This window comes from Mytilus trossulus, chromosome 2 (assembly GCF_036588685.1).
Source record: "Mytilus trossulus isolate FHL-02 chromosome 2, PNRI_Mtr1.1.1.hap1, whole genome shotgun sequence".
NCBI lineage: Eukaryota > Metazoa > Mollusca > Bivalvia > Mytilida > Mytilidae > Mytilus > Mytilus trossulus.
The window spans coordinates 21,532,049-21,548,796 of NC_086374.1; the positions used below are offsets into that span (position 1 = coordinate 21,532,049).

The 16,748-nt window shown below is 33.1% G+C and overlaps 1 protein-coding gene across 2 annotated transcripts in view; it reads left to right on the top strand.

Annotated features, from left to right (window-relative positions):
• The first annotated feature begins 1,027 nt into the window (after positions 1–1,027).
• Positions 1,028–16,748, top strand: part of LOC134704967 (uncharacterized) — a 42,949-nt gene continuing 27,228 nt past the window's right edge. Inside the window, exon 1 of one of the 2 annotated variants that reach the window (XM_063563746.1) lies at positions 1,028–1,088. The gene's annotated coding sequence lies outside the window, so the exon portion shown is untranslated. Of the gene's footprint in view, positions 1,089–1,383; positions 1,506–16,748 lie in introns of those variants that run through there. The other variant, XM_063563745.1, reaches the window with a different exon arrangement.

Sequence of the window (16,748 nt, forward strand, 5' to 3'; positions counted from 1 at the left end):
TCATTAAAAGGAAAGAACGTTAACATTGATAGTGAAACAAGGATAACCATTTGTTTGACTGATTCGATCCGCAAAAACGCATTTTAGGCCTATATTAGAAAATCAAACAGACCTAGAACAATTCTTTTTTGTGCACGAGTTCGATATATTTTTTATACAAATGTTTATGTCAATATCAGGTTATTTGACCGTAGGCAGTCTTTGGAGATAACCTCGATACTGTTGTTTTTATTTTTTTTAATTTTTGTATGTGTTTATTGCCAAAATCTACACATTCAAATAATCATAGTATATGATATAATAAAAAAAAAAATAAGATTGTTTTTTAAAGCTACAAGATTCACTTTCCATTTTTGTTCTGTATATCAAATATTTTGTTCATAACATTATGAGGTTTTTTTTCCCGCGTTTTTTCTTATAACCCAAATAGATTGAAGATTCAAATTTCTTAATTTAATCAAACACCATATTGTTACAATGGTACAAATAAGTTCACCAAAAGTTATAACATAACGTAAACACACATTGCTAGATGGGAAGATAAAAATAATAATTAAGTAAACAGTACTGGCGACGAGTGGAAATAAACAAGGAAGACGTACTTGAAATGTTACAAACTCTAAGAAATTGGCACAGCCTTTTGAATCATTTTTTTGTATTTTAACTGAAACAGTTTTCAAACTGCAATGTATTTTTCTGTGCAAGAAAAGTTCTAAATTTTGTGCTCGAAAATTTACCAAAGAAGTACATTGCAACCACATAACAATTTCAAGTTTACTTACAATTTACACAGTGTGAACATGTTAAAAACGTTTAAAGACCATACTTTCGTTCCCATAGTTTAGGACTTTATTCATTTGATGTTGAAAAATACAGGCAAAGTTAAGATGTTTATAAAGTGTCCTATATTTGACTTTAGTGGAACCTTCACTAAAACAAAGAAGTCTATATTTAGAGTAGAGTTCATCACATAAATATTTGAAAATTCCCAATTATCACTCAAACGTAATATTGATCCAGTTGGCAAATATAGTGTTAAAAGTCCTTCATGTTTAGTTGATTCGCTTAAAGTTGAAGAAAAAAAATAGGTAAGACAATTTTACACATAAGATTAAGAAACGTGAAGTGACCGTTCACTACTTCTTTTGCATAGGTACTATTTCTGTACTTGAAATTTGTAGTACTGTAAATTCACTTTTATCAATTAGAACTTTTGCTTTACTTTAAAATTATAGTAATATTCAAGTGCCTGTATTTTCCAGTACTTGATTTGTACTTCAAAATATGTAAATAACAAGTACCATCATGGATCACAGTATATCATGTTCGAACTATAAGAGATTTAAAATATTCCAAAGGCTATATTTAGAGTAGAGTTCATCACACAAATATTTAGGAATTCCCAAATATCACTCAAACGTAATATTGATCCAGTTTGCAAATATAGTGTTTTAAACAAATCACTCATGTTAAGTTGATTCGCTCAAAGTTGAAGAAAACAATAGGTAAGACAATTTTACACATAAGATTTAAGAATTGTAATAATCGATTTTTTTTTACTTTTGATTTCGAATAATGTAGCAAACTGCGTTCGTGTATTTGTTATCTTGATTCTTGTTACATGATACCATTCTGTAGGTAACTTTATTGTAACAAGACAATTTTACGCATAAAATTAAAGGTAACAAGAGCGGAATTATTTGTTTACATTTTACCGGCAAGTTTTTAACCCCAGATGGTACACAGAATAGAATCCTACACGGCTTCTGATTGGTTAATACAGGATTGGAATGAAAATTAATCGAAACCAAGATGGTACACAGAATAGAATCCTACACGGCTTCTGATTGGTTAATACAGGATTGGAATGAAAATTAATCGAAAGCTTATCCAATTAGTTTTAAACATTGCCGAAAATCATATTCAATTTTGCGAAGTTTAGAAAATATCTTCCATTTCTGCACGTCGGAGCCATTCAAAATATGCCTTTTTCATTAAGCGAAAAAAGTTGACGTCTTTTTTCAACTGCATTTTAAGTAAATTTTAGCCGCTTGACACTATATATTTTTTTGGTTGTAATGCAACACTGGCATTTCTAGTAACAGGAACTGTTATCCGTTTTTCCCTACTTTGTGTAGTCTTCGAGAAAAAAAATACGGAACACATGTGGTACCTTATGGAAAATGCATTACGAATAATTGCGCTCTTGTAACCTATAGAATTATAATAATCTATTTTTTTTTTACTTTCGATTTGAATAAGGTAACAAACTGCTTTAGCGTATTTGTTATCCTGATTCTTGTTACATGATAAAATTCTGTAGGTAACTGTATTGTAACAAGTGTTGCTTAAAGTAAAACACACTGTGTGAACGGCAACTTCTCTAAAATGTGGCATCCGGTTTCCGATGAAAAGTGACTTCAATTGTGAACTCTGATATTTTATAAACACCAAAAGTACAGCTTAAATAAATTTAATAAGACACAACATACAGATAATTCGTTACACTATTAAAAGTCAGATATTAAGAGAAACGGCTGTTTTATGTGCTGACTTACATTAATTTACGTGTTCGTTTTTATTCTGAAGTTATTCACGACTTCGGTGTTGACATGTATATCAATTATATGGTCATATATTATTATTTTATTTATAAATTTACTGTTTTCAAAAGTATGAATTATTCTAAATACGTCGGAGTTTTTTTTTTTATCCCAGGCAAATAACCGTAGCCATGTTTGACACAACTTTTTGGAATTTTGGGTCATATTGACCTTCGTCTTTGCTTGTCGTTCTTTACTATTTTGACCGGAGCGTCAATGGTGAGTTTTTTTTTTGAAGACGAAATACACATCTTGCTTTTAAATTATAAGCCATGTACCTTTGATAACTATTGGCATGTCGAAATGTTTTATTGTATTGTTTATTTCAGTATTTCTCTATCCTGAATGTTCTTCCATGTTGTTTTGTACTGCAGACCTGTCGTGTAATGTTGTCATTTTAGTGCTATATTTAACATTGCAATAAAAGCGCAAGATTTGGCAAGACACAAAACCATGTTAAACCCAATAGAGGTTCTTAAAAATGTCCTGTACTAAGTCAAGAAAATGGTAGTTGTTATCTTATAGTTCGTTTCTGTGAGTGTTGCCTTGTCGTTCAGTTGTTATGTTGTTTCGTTGTTTTCATCTTAAAGTTGATGTGTTTCCTTCACTTTTAGTTTGTGACCCGGATATGTTTTTTAGTAATCAATTGCTGTCTTTCGAACAGCGGTATACTACAGTTGCCTTAATTATATCTAACAAGTCTTTAAATAAACCACAGGATTTGAAATAATCTTCAACCTTTTGTATTTGTGGAACATGAAGTGAGTAGTACTGTAAATTTACTTTTAACAATTAGAACTTTTGCTTTACTTTAAAATTATAGTAATATTCAAGTACCTGTATTTTCCAGTACTTGATTTGTACTTCAAAATATGTAAATAACAAGTACCAACAATGATCATCATAACTCTAAGAGATTTGAAATATTCAAAAGGCTGAAAATGTAACTATGCAACCATAAATATGTAGTACAAGTCAAGTACTGTAAGATGAAGGTACCTAAATATTACAGTAGTTTTAACGTAACAAAATAGTACTGAATACTAATGTAGATTTCCAGTTCTACATAATTTTGGTACTGAAATTGTACCCATGCAAAAGTAGCTGTGTATACATTGTTGTTTTTTGTAATACATATATATATTTTAAATTTCATCTTAATTCTCATGTAGGAAAATAAAGATGTAAAAAAGAAACTTATAAATATATGGTTAACCATAATGGTTACAATAGAATATTAGGTCAGACATAGAATTATTTATAATAATATTTAAGCCATTCAAAAGAGGGACGAAAGATACCAAAGGAACAGTCAATTGCTTCAGCAACAAATGGAACTGTAAATCTAACTTTACACATGTACGCATATATCTACTTAATCTAAAGTCCGTTTTGTTTCTTTTGTATCTAATTAACGTTTAACCGAAGAAAGCTACAAGTCTTAAGGGTATATATACTTGATAGGGTATATTGAAAATTTACTCTTTTACATCGATTACTATTTCAAACAATTAACGATTAACAATTAATTAGTTCAGGAACTATCCGATGCGATTTCCTTTTAGACTTGTCATTTCACATTATACCTATTATCTTATCTGTACCTTCCGCACCTGCCAGATGCACAATCAAACGGTGTATTACGGATTTGATATATACACGGATTATAATCACAAGGTTGACACTACTAAATTTAATCATTGTCACATTGTTTCCTATTGTAGTATTTTAATAATCATGACTTCATAAAAACACGATACGAATACTACTGAAAAATCATCACTTAAATATTTAAGTCATATGAAACGAGTGACTGTTGAAAAATATTGTTTATTCATTTCTTGAATCAATGCATGTATTTATCATAAACTGAGTCTTCTGTGCACAAGTTTATCATTTTTTACCCCAACATATCATATAATCAGACAGACTGGAGCCAGCATTAAATCAAATTTGTAATTCAGTACAATACAATAATCTCATATATACATATGTTTACATTATATATAATAGTATCTATACTAAGTAATTTAACACACAACTTTGTGAACCAAAAAATATACTTCCGGCAACAATAGTAATAAATATCTATCAACTTCCAATAACATTCCAAATGATAAATATCATATTATGAATACCCGTCATAAACAGACACTCGCCGCCCAGGAAAAACCAACTTATAAAGTTTGGAAACCTGCGCACGGAGCAATGCAAGAACCGTTTCTGGATAATGATGCCGTACTCCATCATGATCATGATTATATAAAAAGAATTTTATATACAAAAAAGAAAGTTTTACCTATACGATACGGCTAGAATGACCACCTAGACAATTTTTTCACGAACCCGCAAAAAACAAATTTGCATAACAAAACATTAGGTCACCTGACCTATCGAATCATACATCATTGACCCATACAACATATTATAGAAACTTTAAGACAGTATTTTTCCGCTATACTCCGAAACGCTGAAAAATATATGTCCTAACTACACAATAATTTTGGCCACTAAATTAGACTCAACTAAAATATAAATTTTGCCGTGCAGACAGACTAGAAAAACAAAGAACGGGCGTGAGAAATGCGATATGAATACAATGTAAGATACTAATCAAAACATAAATCATAATAAAAAATTCAAACCGTAACATTCACAAACCAATTTTTTTCGTAACCTGAAGCCGATGATCAAGTGAATCGGCCACGTAACCATCTTTAGCAGTGTCACTTTTCCACCGACCGTGTCGTTCCCAACAACGTTCGTTAACATCTGAATTGGCGGCTGCAGTAGCCCCACCTGCTCTCAAAGAATGCAAACCAGTGTTTAAATCAGGACAAATACTTTTTAACCTAGAAACTATATATTCTCTAGCTCTGGTATAGCTTAACCGTTTATTTTTATATATTAATGAACAAACTTGTTTTGATCTGAAAATTAATCTAAATCAAAAGTTTTCTGATTCAGAATTAATCATAGCTAATTGAAAATACTTTTTCAATAATAAATATGGACAGGCAATTGACTCTCCTTTACAAATGACAATTTCGTCACCTTATCTATATTGGTCAGTCTTACTCTTAAATATCTTGATTAAAAAATAATCATCTTTGAAAACTATATCCTTACAACGAATACTGCTTATTTCATCATAACGAAGAAAAACAGCAAAACATAAAATAATCATAGTTAAATCCCGTATAACAAGTAAATCCTTACAATCTTTGTACTTAGAACATAAATTTATCAAAACATCTACGGTAATGTGATCTTTTTTCACTCTCGGTCTGTGTGGTTGTCGTTTTGCAGCTTCCATTAAATTCACAACGAAAAAATTTTTTGTCGGGTCTTGGATTCATTGAATGTTATGCGCCCACTTGGTCCCGTAAACGGCAGATTGCACTACACTTTTTCACGATCCTTTATCCAGTAAATGAGTTAAATATAACACAACGTGAATTGGAGAAGCGGGAATAGATTTTCCTCCTTCTTTAGATATAAACTGTTCCCAACGTTTAAAGGAATAAAATTATTTACTATTGGTGTTGCTGCTATGTGAATGTAACAAGTACTCTAACATTTACCCACCAAGTTGAGTGAAATTTTCTGAGATCGCTCCATACTGTGAAATATCTTGCTGAATGGTACATTTTAACCCGATCCCTAAAAAACAAATATAATGATAAATATCTAAAATCTAATTTTAAGTGCCAACATAGTGAAATTTATATCTGTCTTTCCGAATAATCCGTTCTTTCCTCTTCCTCTTATAACTACACTTGATGACAACACTCTGCTGTCTCCTACAAAACTCGCAAACCTTGCGAACCTTCAATACCAACGTTTAAAATTGGCCAAAAAGGAGCTGACCTCCAGTATGGAACAATTAGTGTACCGATAGATATTTCTTGTCTCATTTTTTGAATACATTTGGAAACAAGTGAAGGTGGGGTACAATTCAATTAATTTCGCTTTTCCAATCTTGATCAAAAGCATTAATACCTGAAGTATTGGGACACCAGTGCTTAAAGTTGAAGACCAAACATTTTGTATTATAATCTGACGCAAATCGATCTACCGTATGAGGACCCCACAAATTATCTAGAACTGAATACACTTCTGGGTCTATTCCCCAGTCATCACAGTCTACACTTTTACTTATCTGATCAGCCTTAACGTTTTCCTCTCTTGGTACCCACTGTGGTAATAATACAATATTGTTAAGCTTGCATACATTGGCTATCTTGATAGCCATTAATTGTAGATCGCCCTTTCTACTACCTTGCTTAATAATGTAAACAATATTTTGATTATCATTATACCATTTAATAGTTTCACCTTGTAATGTTTCTAGTAATGACAACAAAACTCTATATACCGCTTCTAACTCTCTCCATGTGTAGCTTTTCAAACTTTCTACTGAAACCTATACCGGAGGCATCACTGTAAACAATGCAAGAGTACTGTTCCACTATACTCAAATCTCTGCCATTCAGTATGACTACGTTTTCCCTCCAGAAAACAATTTCATCTAATGCTTTGCTATTCAAAAGCACAGGAACGTTCCAACTTGCTCTATACAATAAGCAATCGTACATACTCCTTGTACGCAATCGTACTACTGGGCCCATTGCCTCTTGCATAGAAATAATCTGTCCAATAATGGACGCCAAAAACCTGGCTGTTACTTTTATTTCACCTTTTCCCAACCTGTGAATAATCACATTCAGCGTATCTTTCAACTTATTCAATCTAGTTTCTGTCACATAAACAATACCATCTTTCATGTCCCACACCAAACCTAACCAAGTAACTGATTGACTTGGTTCCCAACTACACTTTTCTTCGGCAATTAAAAAACCAGCCGACCTTAAAGCATAACGTACAGTTAAGCTACAGAAATTACCCTTACTAATTTCACTTGCCCCACCTATGCCATCATCAAGATACATTATAATATGTAATCCCTGGTCTCTTAAATATTTTACAATGCATCTAACAACCTTTGTAAATATGTATCCTGCTGTACTTATACCAAAAGGTAATACGTTAAAAACGTAGTATTTTGTTACTTTTTCATGTTCATGAAACCAACTGAAACCTAAGCACGTTTTGTGATCTTCAAATATTTCAATATGATGATATGCCGATCGAAGATCGTATGTAAATAGATAGTCCCCCTTTTCGAACATATAACTAGCTTCAAAAGCATCTTCATATTTTAACCTAAATTTGTGTAAGTGGGGGTTTATATGACTGCAGTCAAGAACAAGTCTGATTTTTTCTTTATTCCTCGCAACTGTGAGAGGATTGACTACTTTAGGTTACTCGGGTACTTGAGATATACAACCCCGACTAATTAACTTAGTAATTTCGGATTCAACAAACTCTGCATTATCAATTGCCGTCTTATTGTTCCTTAAACTACAGCTTTCAGGTTCTGTATAAAACGGAATTTTGTAACCATCTCTAATAATACTAAGAATATAGTCGTTTGCATTAATACTTTGCCAATAAGTGTACGCATTGCGTAACCTGTTTACCGGTGAATCGTCAGAGTTCACCTTTGTAACTGTACTTTTACATGTGTGTTCAAGCTTGACGAATTGTGAATGCGTATCTTTTTCAATTGTGCTTTTGTCAAAACTATCAAAGTTTTCTACAGTTTTATAAAAACTATTTACATTTTTACTTATCTTGTCAATCTTGTTTCTTTGCAAATTTGCACCAAAAGCACCAGTTTGATGGTCTACCCTCCAGTGTCCGGGAATACCACACTCATAAAATTTCCCTGGGCGTTGAACTGGAACATTATTTCTACGTGCGTTGGAATTAAATATCGACGACTGAGAGGTACTGTAAGGGGTTGATGTATGTTGTTTACTTTGTTTCTCGTTTTTAAAGGCAGTGCTTTAAGGCCTGACTTTTAAGTCATGAGGTTCATCTTTTCATACGCAATCTTTGCAGGGGGTCTTTTGGCCAGAAATAGATCCGGAAATGTTCGAATTTCTCCTCTTCTTTTTATGGTATGATATGGTTTTTATTTCTTTCATTTACATTGGGGACTAAAGAAACGATCAGTGTGTTTTGTTTGTTTTATAGAACTTGTTATGAGTGTGTATTTTGCATTATAAGCAGTCAACCTGACTACAAACTATCATTATGTGTATTCCGTGCGGAAAGAGGTCGGGTCAATTTCGAGTGTTATCTGACATCTAAAGATTCTTTAATTAGTTCAGACGTTGATATAACAATGAAAAGTCGACTGAACATGATTAATATTGCATCTTCTATAATTCAAAGCGGAATTCGGTTTATAAACGAGAAACTGTAAAGCGTTTTCAATTTCGGTATTAGTTATGTATGTTGTCTACGTATTATCCTGGTTCCCGGTACTACGTTCCGGGTATCAGCTTTTTGTGTGTATGTGATGTGTAACATTACGATCGGGTACCAGCCAATCTACGTGTGTATGTGTACATGATTTCCCGCCAAAATGACCGATTTACAGCTATGGAAAAAATAGTCCATAAACGTTCCGTATAATGATATGCAAATTCATAATTAATCGTAACTTTTTTTATCTTTGTATAATAAATATAACAAAATGGATTCCACGAAATTGAAAATAGCATTATTTTACGAGGATTTCTCATATTTTTCTCACTTCCGGGCGCAGTAATACGTATGTTTTGAAGAAGCTCGAAGAATATGACAAAGTGAATTGAGAAGGAAACGGATAGATATACGTCCTTGCTATCAGGTAAAACAATTTAAATGTACAGAACAAACACATTTACTTCACACAAATAGTACAGGCTTAAGCTTTTTATTGTCTTATACACGACTGTAGTCTAGTCGACGGCGGTGACCTACAAGGTACGGGTCATACTGGGTCAAGTCTAAATATGTAAACATATCCACGTGCTATTAGGTAGAAAGCATCGTAATGCAATATCTACAATTTTTCCTCCTTTATACATCGTTTAACCAGATATATTTCTCCTTTATAAATCGTTTAACCCGATATATTTCTCTCAAATACACTTGAACACGGGTTGTATGTACGTATCTTTTCTAGTGTTTTCTTGTCCTTATTAAAGTTCATTTGTTGATGTTTAAATATTTTTGAACGACTGAACACAGGAGTGAATGAATGCAACAATTATATATACTGAAGACTTGGGCTGTACAATGATAGTGTACGTATATCATACTGATAATTATTCTAGCAGTAATTATGTTAATTTAGGATGTAATGACAGGAATTCATGAGCTATGCCTCAGGCTTTCTGAAAAAAATATCAATGACAATGTAAACAGGAACAAAACATTGACACGAATGCTGCTCTCTTCTATGTTATAGTTATTTAGGTATGTGTGTTGCACAAGTTTCAAAAAAATTAAGTTATAAAACTTTTTTTCAGGGCACAAACCCACTTTAAAGAGACTTGTCTACTGCCATACCCATCCTAATTTCATGCACCATTTGCAAGCAAGAGACTGAATGGTTTGCAAAATTAAAAATCAGGACGGTGTCCAATTAAAACAAAAGAACTAAACTGGATGAATATTGTAGGAGAAATCTAGAGGAAAGTTTTGATTTGTGAAATTGGTTTTCCTGAAAAGTCATTCATCCTAGCCTGCAGAAAGGAACTATAACTGTCCACCACCAACTGACGAGCTAATGTTGAGCTTCACATATGGAATTACTCAAATACCATCAATGTCTGTGTTTTCAGCACAGATTTCACAAGTTATGACACAGCTGTGTTTTTTATACCTGTTTATAGAGTTGTATACTAAATTTTATTTTTTTTATCAATAAATATATATTGTGTCATTTAAGAACTTGTATTTTGCCAAAAGATGCATACTAGTGAATGAAAGTGGTGCAGTTCATTTTGCTTTGGTATATAGAATTGAATTACAATTGTTCATGTTATTGGAATGCTTATAAAAATAAGGAGATGTGTTACAAGGTATATGATATTTAGTGAGTTAATCATTCAAGCAAAAGTGAATAAGAAATTCGTATAAGCAGTTACAGGTACATGTACTAATGTACAATCTCAAACAATGAGAAAAACTCATACCGTAAAGAGAATTTCATATTTACAAGTAAGTTTTGTTTTTGCGTTGAATAATTTTCTTCTATTGTTTTAATTGCAAATATTGGAAGTGGTTAAAATGCTAATGAGACAGCTGTTATGGCCACAGAGCCTTAATTGAAAACTTCTTTTTCATTCATACCAGTAGATTTTGCCTGGAGTTAGAAACATATATGCCAACTTTTCAAAATGCACATGGGGGTTTTATATGAAAGATGGTTCATATAGTCATACAAAACCTACAAGGGGGCCTTCAAATGGAAGCAGGACAAGTCGCCCCACTTTTTAAAAAACCGCCACAAACTGATTTATCAAATCGCCCCACATGTGAAATTGGTTAAATCATGTTTAATATTACTCCTGCCAACTCGCCCTACTTATAAAAAAACGGTAATATTTAGATTAATAATATATATATAATTAAAAATAAAAACTCGCACCACTTTAATGAAAACTAATGTACACAGAATACAAACAAACCGAAAATTAATTTACTTACTATTATTGATATATACTGAAATTATAATTCTAAAAAAACCCTGATTGTTGAAGAATAACTAAGTTTTGAAGCTTAGTTATTTGCATAACAATTGAAAAGAAACCTGTTAAATGTATCATAATGCAATATATGGAATTGAACTTATATTCGATGGGATAACATCTTTTTCCATAAGTGGGGTGAGTTGGCATTACTAAATTCATCCTGGTTAATAATATTTCACCGATTTCCATTAGGTGGGACCAGTTGGCAGGAGTAATATTAACGGGATTTAACACGGTTCACAAGTGGGGGCGATTTGGTAATCCAGGTTGGGGCAGTTTTTTTGTCGAGCCTGCAACTTTTGTCGCAGAAAGCTCGACATAGGGAAAGTGATCCGGGGGCGGCGGCGATGTTAGCTCAGTTCTTAAAAGCTTTATATTTTAGAAGGTGGGAGACCTGGATGCTTCATACTTTGTATATGGTTGCCTCATGTTACGAAGTTTCCGTCAATCACATGTCCAATGTCCTTGACCTCATTGTCAGGGTTCAGTGACTACTTGAAAAAAAAGTTAAAATTTTTGTAATGTTAAATTCTCTCTTATTATAAGTAATAGGATAACTATATTTGGTATGTGTGTACCTTGCAAGGTCCTCTTGCCCGTCAGACAGTTTTCACTTGACCTCGACCTCATTTCATGGATCAGCGAACAAGGTTAAGTTTTGGTGGTCAAGTCCATATCTGAGATACTATAAGCAATAGGTCTAGTAAATTCGGTGTATGGAAGCACTGTAAGGTGTACATGTCCAACTGGCAGGTGTCATCTGACCTTGACCTCATTTTCATGGTTTAGTGGTTATAGTTAAGTTTTGTGTTTTGGTCAGTTTTTCTTATACTGTTTGCAATAGGTCTTCTATATTTTGTGTATAGAATGGTTGTAAGGTGTACAGGTCTACCTGGCAGGTGTCATATGACCTTGACCTCATTTTCATGGTTCAGTGGTCAAAGTTAAGTTTTTGAGTTTTGGCCTTTTTTTCTAATACTATATGCAATAGGTCAACTATATTTGGTGTATGGACATATTTCATGATCTACATGTCAGTCGCGCAGGTTTTATTTGACCTTGATCTCATTTTTTACAATTCATTGCTCAGTGTTAAGCTTTTGTGTTTTGGTCTGTTTTTCTTAAACTATAAGCGATAAGTCAATTTTATTTGTTGTATGGAAGAATTGTTAGCTGTATATGCCTACCTGGCATGGTTTATCTGACCTTGACCTCATTTTCATGGTTCAATTGTCAATGTTTAGTTTTCTTGGTTTATGTTAAGATTATGTGACAGTTGTAATAAAGCTTTATTATTAGGATTATCAACATAATATCAATGATTAGTAAAGAAGGCGAGACATTTCAGTGTGTGCACTCTTGTTTTTAAAGTTGGGCGATTTGTCATGGATTCCCTTCAAATATATTCTAATGTGGTTTTTGGCTTCTTCGTGCATTAACAAGCTCATAGCCATTGTTGAATTAATTGTTTTCTTTAAAATAGTCGACAAAATTGCTCTTACAAAATTTCCATTTGGGAGCCTTGAGCTCGATGGGGGAATACTCTGCAAATACTGACAGTTGCCAGGTATGGTCATCAAAAAAAGTTGACATGTTACTATGTACATTTACCATTATTTTACTTGATGTTCTTGTATGACTCAGTACAGAGACTAGTCAATCTTTGTGAACTATTTTTTTATGGGAGTCATAGAATATGCGTATACAATCAATAATTAAAAATAGTCTATTTATATTGAAAAGGAAAAGTTCTTATATGTCTAAAGAAGAGGGACGAAAGACACCAAAGGGACAGTCAAACTCATAAATTTAAAGCAAACTGACAAGGCCATGGCTAAAAATGCATTTCATGGGAGGCACAGAAAATATACTGTAAACATAGACTATAGATATAGGTGATCTAGGTACAAAAGAATTCTGAATCTTAAATTCTACAAACCACCTCTGTTCTATGGAAGATAATGGTATAACTAGACTAGAAATACACACAACCTGTAATTAACTGCCTTTACAGCGCTTTCGCGCTTTGATTTATTTTACGTGCAGCTTTGTTTTCGGCTCTGATGATTCGTTTCTCATCTTCAAAGTCGTCGGCCAGACTATGAGTTTCGTATTCTGTCACTGTTTTCCAGCCACTTTCAGATTGGTCGGCCAATTAAACTAATTTTTGTCTATGCCGTAAAATATCCAAACCTTCACTGATACTTTGTGCTGACTTTTGGGTCTGTTCGGTTTGCTCCGGGTCTTCCCTCAGAAAACATCTAGCTTCCTTCATCTGATTGGCAACTTTGGAATTTACTTTAAATTGTTTTTCATTCCCTTTCCTTTTAAACACATAATTGTCCGAATTCATCTCTTCAATCTTAGCAAGTTGTGTTTCTGACAGTTGTCGTTGATTTTCGTTCGTCGACTTTTGGAAAGCGTCAAAACTGCTTTTCATAATCCTGTCCATGTGATGTACAGTATCATTCTGTCAGTTGAAACAGCTTCTTGCACACGCTGTTTAATCAAAGAATCTAGCTGTACCGGCTCCGACATTTTAACTATACGATGTCTACGGCTAGAATGACCACCTAGACAATTTTTTCACGAACCCGCGAAAAACAAATTTACCTAACAAAACATTAGGTCACCTGAACTATCGAATCATACATCATTGACCCATACAAAATATTATAGAAACTTTAAGACAGTATTTTTCCGCTATACTCCGAAACGCTGAAAAATATATGTCTAAAGAGTATATTTACTTGATAGGGTATACTGAAAATGTACTCTTTTACATCGATTACTGTTTCAAACAATTAACGATTAGACTAATTAATTAGTTCCGGAACTATCCGATGCGATTTCCTTTTAGACTTGTCATTTCACATAATACCTTTTATCTTACCTTCCGCATCTGCCAGATGCACAATCAAACGGTGTATTACGGATTTGATATATACACGGATTATAATCACAAGGTTGACACTACTAAATTTAATCATTTTCACACTGTTTCCTATTGAAGTATTGTAGTATTTTCAGCATGACTTCGTAAATTACATTACGAATACAAAATATCGAGAGTTAAAATAAGGCGTAGGTACAATTTCCAATTTGTTAGCCTTAAAACTTACGTTATAAGTAATATAGGACAAAGGCTTAATATGATGTTGATTAAATATTACTCCATTTCAGGCCATCAGTTTGTTATAAATAATGAACATTACCAATAGGTTCCAGGTCGCAGGGTTTAAACAGAAAAAGGTTTAGGAAGCAGAGAAAACTATTCTCAAAATGACTTTAACAGAAGCCAATGCCAATACTAAAATATCATGCTAAAATAAGGCTTACACATAATTAGATACTTTAAGGGCATACGATACAGTTTTGATCCTGTATTTACAAGTTCGTGAAAATTTGCATGTAGGCTATCTTTTACCTGGTTAAATCAAATATGTAATAAAAAATTTACCTTCATGTGCTACTTTTTGAGTAAAATGAGGTCGCAATTTTGTATATTTGCTCAAAATTCAGATTTATGGCCGTAATTTCTTTTCCGAAAGATAGACATAACTTTTTTGTTATAAAAGATATACACAAATTGTTTTTTTGTTAAATAATCGGTAATTTCTGTATTTTATAAGTATCTTAAAAAAATTAGGCATTTTTTATTCAGAAATAACTCATATTTATCAAATGTTCATGAATTGAGGAAAATACGTCATTTTTTGCTGCATGTTTATCAAAATTAAAAAAAATCCTCTATTTACAGTTTTATAAAATTTGGGCCACATAATCTCCACAAAAGCACAATTTGTGTTTATCTTTTATAACAAAAAAGTTATGTCTTTCTTTCGAAAAAGAAATTACGGCCACAAATCTGAATTGTGAGCAAATATAAAAAATTTCGACCTCATTTTACTTAAAAAGTAGCACATAAAGGTATATTTTATATTACATATTTGATTTATTCAGGTAAAAAATAGCCTATATGCAAGTTTTCACGAACTCGTAAATACAGGATCAAAACTGTATCGTATGCCCTTAATTTAGTCACAGACCCGTTTTATCGCGGGTGTGTTGTAGTATCTTTAATATTAGAATACATATATAAGGATATCTTTAATACTATATAAATAACACATAGCTGAAAGGGTGATAGAGCAGATTGGTACCCCGAGAAAACATTGTCAACCGCGGCGAAGCCAAGGTTGACAATGCCTTTTCGAGGGGTTCCAATCTGCTCTATCACCCTCTCAGCTATGTGTTATTTAATTTATTATACTGAATGTTCTGTTATTACCGTCGATTTTTTTTAATTCAAAGTAATAAACTGTGACATCTTGTACATAACCATCCGTATTTGATAAAGCGCGCACTTGATCAAACGTCTCCGTGAAGGGTAATAGAGTATTTGCCATAGGATGGAGCCGTATTTAATAAAGCGCACACTTGATGAAGCGTCTCTGTGAAGGGTGATAGAGTATTTGTAGGGTAATAGAGTATTTGCCATAGGATAGAGTCGTATTTAATAAAGCGCACACTTGATCAAGCGTCTCTGTAAAGGGTGATAGGGTATTTGTCATAGGATAGAGTCGTATTTAATAAAGCGCACACTTGATCAAGCGTCTCCATGAAGGGTAATAGAGTAAATTGACACCCTCGTATTAGCCAATCAAAATCTGGCATTTTGACATGAAGTATAATAAATGATATTATTATATTTCAAAAATGTCATATTTTGATTGGCTAATACGAGGATGTCAATTTACTCTATCACATGGCTGAGAGGGTGACAATTTTTTTGAATGTTGTTACCCTCTCGTCTAAACCAATCAAAAATCGTCAATTTACAGGACAATGGATTGAATTTACATCAAGTAGTTGAATACAATGCTTAAGTTTTACGTTTTGGCTCAAACTTTGTTATTAAACTGTCTAAATAAAAAAAAACATCTGGCTAAAGCCTCGGTCACACCTTACCGGATAGCTCAAACGGACGCCTAACGGATAACTTTTTTTCAATCCGTTCATGTCCGTTAGACGTCCGTTCTTATCCATTGACGTCCGTCCATATCCATTGCAAGTCCGGTTAGCGTACGTTTTATCCGTCGACGTCCGTTCTGTCCGGTGGAAAATTTTGAGCATGTTCAAAACTTTGAACAGACGTCCAACGGATAAAATGTCCGTTGAACGTCCGTTAGGCATCCGTTTTGTACGGTACTCGTCCGTTTCGTTTCCGTTTTGTATCCGTTACGTGTCCGTTATACATCCGTTGGAGGTCTGGAAGATGAATTTACCAACGGACTTTAACCGGACGTTTAACGAATAAAACGGATGTTGAACGGATGAGAAACGGACTTCTACCGGACGTATAAAGGATAAAACGGATGATGTACGGATTTGAAACAGATAAATGCCAATTGAAAATTTCGCGTCAGAAATGCCAATTATTGGTATGTCATATTTCTTAAGGTTCATCTTCTTCTTCTTTAAATTCCTA